This window comes from Sorghum bicolor, chromosome 8, assembly GCF_000003195.3.
Source record: "Sorghum bicolor cultivar BTx623 chromosome 8, Sorghum_bicolor_NCBIv3, whole genome shotgun sequence".
In the NCBI taxonomy this organism is placed as follows: domain Eukaryota; kingdom Viridiplantae; phylum Streptophyta; class Magnoliopsida; order Poales; family Poaceae; genus Sorghum; species Sorghum bicolor.
In genome coordinates this window covers 40,232,177-40,239,002 of record NC_012877.2, presented here as the reverse complement: position 1 = coordinate 40,239,002, position 6,826 = coordinate 40,232,177, and positions in this window count along the sequence as shown.

Genomic DNA, 6,826 nt, shown 5'->3' with positions numbered 1-6,826 from the left:
AACATGTTTAGTCCTTCCACCTTTGTGATCCCACACTCCTAATCATATGAGCTAAAGTGTTGCACATTCAATCTTTGGAAGATATAAACAAAACATATATATAGATAGATTATCTTTCCATAAGGTTGAGCAATCTAATCTGACAAATGTTAAATACTACACACATGATTTTATTATCCATCAAGTTTGTCTTGCTCACTATGCTTGAGGTTAGAGAAGAACAAATACACTTTTGGTTCTGTTGGTATTTTCCACCAACAGGGCCCATGCACTAGATCTCTGCCTTGTCTCTATGAGTAGGTACACTTCGAGCAAAATATGAAGGAGTTTTACAACTCCCAGACTCCACCAAGTGAAGAACCTAGATATATGAGCACAAACACGCTGGAGATACTGGACACTCATGCAAACACTGCCCTGAGATGCTTGAGGATGTAACTACTGGAGTAACCCCGTTGTGGAAGTAATTACTGACCTTCTGCCGGTCAAGAGAGACAATCTAGGACGCCCCATCATCCCAATCTCCATCGGCATGGTGGACTTCCTAGAAGCACTCTGCGACTGTGGCTCCAGCGTCAACATTATACCCAGGGGAGGACATTCCTGAACACCTCGGGAGCTGTCATCTACGCTAGTGCTGCCAAGATCAGTTTCTACATCAAGGGGAAGAAGGAGACGTTTTCCTTCAAGAAACAAGACTACACAAATCTCAAAGCAATCCCGACATGAACCAAGGAAGAGGATCAACAGGAGGAACAGGAACAAGCAAATGTGGACCAAGTCATCTAAGATGGTCACTGCAGTTCAAGAAGGTCAAGAACGTCGACTTAAGTCACTGTTTCTGACCAAAAAGGACGACCCAGCTCCACATGGCAGATCAGACATTCCGAAAGGTTGAAGGATAAGACGAATTCGATCCACCTATCATCCTTGGAAGACTGTTCCTCAGCACCGTTAAAGCAATCATCTACATTGGAACCGGAGAAGTCCACATTGCATTTCCCCTCTGAGAAGGTACGCCGCTATTTCACTGACCCTAACTATATAGTTGAAGACTCTAAGCAGGTCAGGACAAGAAGAAGACGACGCAACTGCAACCAGAGGAGGTAAATCATCAAGGACGGATGGGCAGACTACGAAGGAGAAGTGGTAAAGTCTGAAGACATACAACTTGAACAAAACTATCCTGAGGAGACCGTAGCATCGAGTCAGGTGTGGAGAAAGAAGATAGTTATACATGAAGAGCTGACGCCGCCGGAAACACCGACTACGCCATCCAGCGAATCCCAGGACGAGCGAATCCGAGGACGACTTAGGAAACGGAGAGTCCCGTTCGGAGGACTTAAAAACACTGAACGCCTTGCCAAGAGGTAAACTTGGTAGTTATCTTTTCCTTTTAATTATTTTAAAATGGTTTGCTTAGTTAATCAGGTTCATATCATCTTGAAAAGAGAATAAAAATGTTAAAAAATAGTAAGCCCCATGTGAGTATGCTCATGGCATAAAACCCATAAGTACATTCAATGTGGTGGCATAAAAATAAAATAAATATATTCCTATCCTATAAAAATAAAATTATAAAAATAAATTTATGATCCTACTAAAGAGAGTAACATTTATTGAGGAGGCTTAACATGATAAAGGCTAGATATTTATGCTAACACTTAACTAGTTCCACAAAGCTTTGTTGTCTATTTTAACTCCATAGAATTCAAGGATCAAAGAAGACTAGCAGACGGAGGACATCATAATCGTTGTCAGGGTGCTGCCGACATTCAAATACACCTCCGCCACTTGCTAGCTACATCAGAAGAGATTACGTCAAAATCCAGCTTGGGGGAGAGCACCCCCATTTATACAGCTAAGTATTCTACTCACGTTTATACTTTACACTAATAATAAAAAGATGCATAATCATAAAAACCAAAATGAATATTTTGTGCTTATATATATATATATCTTTGCTTAGTTTGCTAAATAAATAAATAAATAAATAAAGTTTGCTATGAACCCTCATGATAAGCTCTCACATGGAAATGATGAATAGTTGCTCTGCTATAACTAGTTCTCAAAAATGAAATCACTCTCAAGTTTAGGCATGACTGTATTAATTAAGATTTGCTCTAAACCTGAACTTGTGGGAAGAGTACTTGATCTAAAGTCTAAGTCGTTAACGGATACGATATGGGAAGGTTGAGCTGCTATTTATTTGTTCCTAGAGATGCTAGAATTTTGGAGAATTTTTATCTTTGAAAATCTTTAAAATGTTGCATGATGAGTTCCTGTATGATGAGAGTTTAAATTCCTACCACAGCCATATATACATGCTTGCTAGACTATGAACCACACATTTACTTTACTGCTTATGAGCATTGAGTGTGGTCAAGCTGTGTAGACCCTTAGGAGCTTGTCATGTGGTTAAATCAAGATTCACTTACACGTTCACTCACACATGCTACTTCTACTCCGGAAGTACCATCCACATATGTCCATTTCTATCTCCAGAACCACTCAAAAATATTCTACTCCTAATCCGGGAGAGAATAGCCAAAAATATTTCTGTTTTTCCCTTGTGAAATAAATGCTCAAGTTATCTTGGTTACTACCACTTGCTATATTATTTCAGGAAATGAGTGCTCTGAAAAAAAAGTGAATACGAGGAAATAAAAAGGGGCAAGTGCCCGAAACCTCGAAAGAAAAGAAAAAGTGAGACGAGAGGTAAAAATGGACAAGTGTCCGACAGTAGAATTAGGGGTATAAGATACCCACCTGAGAGGAAAGAAAAAGAAAATATAGAGCATCTCATTCTCCTCAAAAAGTTTCAAAAGTGCAAGAGAGGTATGTATCCCCTCAAAAGAGCACAAGTAGAATTAGACTTTCACCATTGTTATCACCATCATCACCTTACACCATTCATTCGCCACACATGCACATCTTGATTTGATTTATTGACTTGTTCTTCTGGATCCATGGTTTGACTATGCAATAAATGTCTTGTAAGTATGTATTAGCTGTCTCCCACCTATGAGCTCCAGATATCAAAAGCCTTATTAGAGTAGGGTGAGAGAGAAGGCAATGCCACTATGCCTTATACCACAAATACCACATACTTTGAGAGAAGGCATACACCATTAATGCCTTGGTAAGGATCCAGAAATATCACAAAAGAGAGACTAGAGAGAGTCATACAAGGAATCTCTGAGTTTTATTTGAAAATCTGCAAAAACTCCAGAGCTATAGTTAATCGAAGAACAAGAGACATGGTGCTTGACTAGACCGTTCTATCTTTTAACTGCTCAAGACACAAGTGACGGTTACAAGCTCCATGGTGGAAGGTAAAATGAGTAAATTTAAATCTTAACAGTTTACCCTAACCCGGAGATGAGATCTTGTTTGAACGCATGTATATCTTTAAGGCATGAAACCACTGCAGAAACTCTTAAGTTCATCTTTGCTCACGGACGAGCAAAGGTTAAGCTTGGGGGAGCTTGTTGACGTTCCTTAATGCTCACATTTAACCATTAACTAAACATGGAAAAGGATCCAAATGCAACCAACACCAAGACTTAGGGTTTTATCTGACAGAATTCCACAAGTTTTGGTGTTTGTCTATTTCTGCAGGGGGTTATCAGGAAATATGAAAGAAAGGCCCACACGTCGGGTTTACATAGAGATATTAACATGCCGCGCAATTTTCTACCATCTAGAAGACTCCAGAAGCCACGGGAACGAACGGGAGGCCGATCGAGCCCGGAAGCAGGGCGCCCGCCCAAGTCCCTTGGGTGCCCGCCCAGCTACAGTAACCAATCAGCTTCAACTTCGCGGATCGTGCTCCACCGACCTAAGGGACCAAGGAAAACCATGCGATTAATGTCGGTTTGATCCGATGGCCCATATTCATCTGAAAAGATTATATAAGCAAGGCCCCCTGGCCCCTGGAGATCATACCTCTTCTACAGAATCAAAGCTAGGGTTTCAATTCTTCATCCAAGTAGAGAGGATCCCTCTAGTTCTTCTAGTTCTACCTCTAGTTCATCTAGATCTAGTTCTAGTTCATCTAGTTCTAGTTCTAGTTCCTCTAGTTCTAGTTCTAGTTAGTTCTAGTTGTAATCTAGAAAATAGGGAGAGAGAAGAGGAGAGCGGAGAAGGAGACAGATCTATCGGATCTTCCTCAACATTGTACTTTTGCAGCAACTGGTTCGTTCTTCATCGTTCTCCATGTTCTTCAATTCATAATTCCTGAGTTCTTTAATTACTTTTATTTACATTCAAGTTATTTATTGGATTCCCGCTTGCATCAAGTGCTCTAGTCTTTATAACGCTAGAGTAGTAATTAATAGATTAGACGTGGTGTTTAGTCTTGCAATTACCTAGAATTGCACCCAATCCTGCGGATTGTTGTGGTAGCCTTAGGGTAGTGACAGCCCTAACGGTCGACGTATTCCACCTCGTTCGGATCGGTGTTTGTAGGACCGTAGTCAGACCTTCCTAGCCCCCTTCTCATCTCTTTCTGTGGTAAGTGCTCTGATGTCCCGATATAGATAATCTTGAAGTAATTCTTGATTCTTAGATCAACTAGAGAACTCTCAGGAAACTTCCTCTCTTCCCACCAAAAATAATTATATAGTTATCCTTGGGCGATCTTGAATCTTAATTAGTACACTCACGTTCTTTGTGGAAAATCGATACTCTGGAATACTCCCGGGTGAAGGCTACATCGGTATCCGTGCGCTTGCGGATTTTTCTGTTTGCGTTTAAAATACCCAACAGTGCCAAAAAATATGTTGGTGCAAAAGTAGATCTGCAAACTCAAAGGGCTAATACCCGATTTCAACGTTAAGGCGTGCCAGCCGATTTGACTGTTGGCATTTCTTAACATCATCGCTAAGAACAGGGTTTAATCCGTCCTCAGCAACGATGTCAGAAATGTCATGATAACACTTACTAATGCAATCACCAAGATTAGAGTATAAATCTATCCTAAGCTACGGTGCCAGAAATGCTTGTTAGCGTTTCTTAGCATCGCTACCAAGAATAGGGTTATGCTCTACTCATGATAATGACATTGGCAGTGTTATATTGGTAGATCCGTAGCATCACCACCTTGAATAGGAAGCTAGATCTACCTTCCCGATAACGGCGCCTTATTACCGTTAGGGTAGGGTTCCAGTTCTTAATCATGGTAGTGGCACTAGGATTGCCATGTTGGTATTCCTTAACAAGTCACTAGCTCGGCGCATGTCTAGCAACAGTGTTAAGTATATACCGGGGTGACAGTTCCTTAGGTTTGGAGTTTGAGTACCACAAGCGGATGGGAATTATAGTGTAGCATTTCAACCCAGGGATTTAGCGAGTGTCGTATTTATAGGTTCGCTCTAAGGAAGGCTTAATATGTTAAGGATTCTAAGATATGCATAGATCAAAGTAATTATGATAGCAATAATGGAATCAAAGGTCATAGCAGGTAATAAACATTTATATGTAGAATAGTGATCCATCACAATCTAGGCATGGCATATGGGCTAAGGAATAAAAAGAGACTAAAAGAATGAATTGAATCAAAGAATAAACAAACAACCTATTGGAGCAGGTGTGGTCCTAGATACAGATCATGTCATACAACAAGTTAATCATGTAATTATACTACTTAGATCTAGTCCTGTGTTTAGATGGTTTGGGAGGTTACGCGAGTACTGGTCTGCCAGCAACCTCCGCAACTATTTAGACTTCTACACCCTAGCCGAACGTGGGGGAATGCCAAGGACGGACAGGGCTGTCATCACCTGCCGCCATGCCCTCAACCGTGGACTAGAACAATGCATTTACCCAGCCTTTACACCCAAGCACCATGCTTACATGCAAAGAACCTACTCGGACTCCCCTGGGTCCCCGACCCTACGGATCGATAGGTAAGAAGCCCGAGCCTACTCAAAAGAGCATGATAAACCCCCATCTTCACACAAAGCTATTTCTAGGCAATTAATTAACATGAAGCAATTAGACTAAAGTCCTAAGTGAGAATAATACAACATACACTTAGCACTAGTTCATATAATACACTACTAGCCCTAGGGTAGCATTATACTATAAGAACTATATACTAAAATGTATGTCATATCATTTTGACTAGAACTATATTCTAGTTCATATGTTGGCATCATAAAACAGGGCCTATGATCTATGTCATATACCATAGCATAAGAACTATACTCTATTTCATATGAAGAACTATATTGGACATGATAAGACATAGACTTGGAGTAAAGATATTCTTTATTCATACCCAAGTTTCTCTCCAAGGAGCCAAGCCCTCCTTGATAGCTCACCCAACTGTCTCTCTAAAAGCTAAAAGGAAAAACTAAGAAGAGGTAGTGCCCAAGTGCCTTGAAGGTGGAGTGTTGATTGTGAATGTGATGAGATGAATGAAGCCTCCCTCTCCCCCTCCTTAAATAGGTGGGGAAGGTCGGTTCCCCAGGGTGTAAACTGCAATTTGCAGCGGGGACTGCGAGATGATAGGCTCAGCACCGCCTCTACGAAAGGCGGTGCCGAGATGGGCTGGGTCAAGGTCGGCCGACCCTAGGGGGCGGCCGCCCCCTGGTGGGCCCCGCTGGCCCCGGCCCGAAGCCTGTTGCCTTCCTCTCGGGCCCCTGAGTCTAGATCCACCTGCAAATTGATGCACTTCTATATTGGGCTTTTGGGTACTTGTTTATTTGCGTATTTTTTGACGTGTCGGATTGCGCATTTTAATTTACTTTCCACCTGTATGCCTGTATATGATCTGCAAAACACAACTTGCACTACATGTGGAACTTGGTAAGCATTTAAT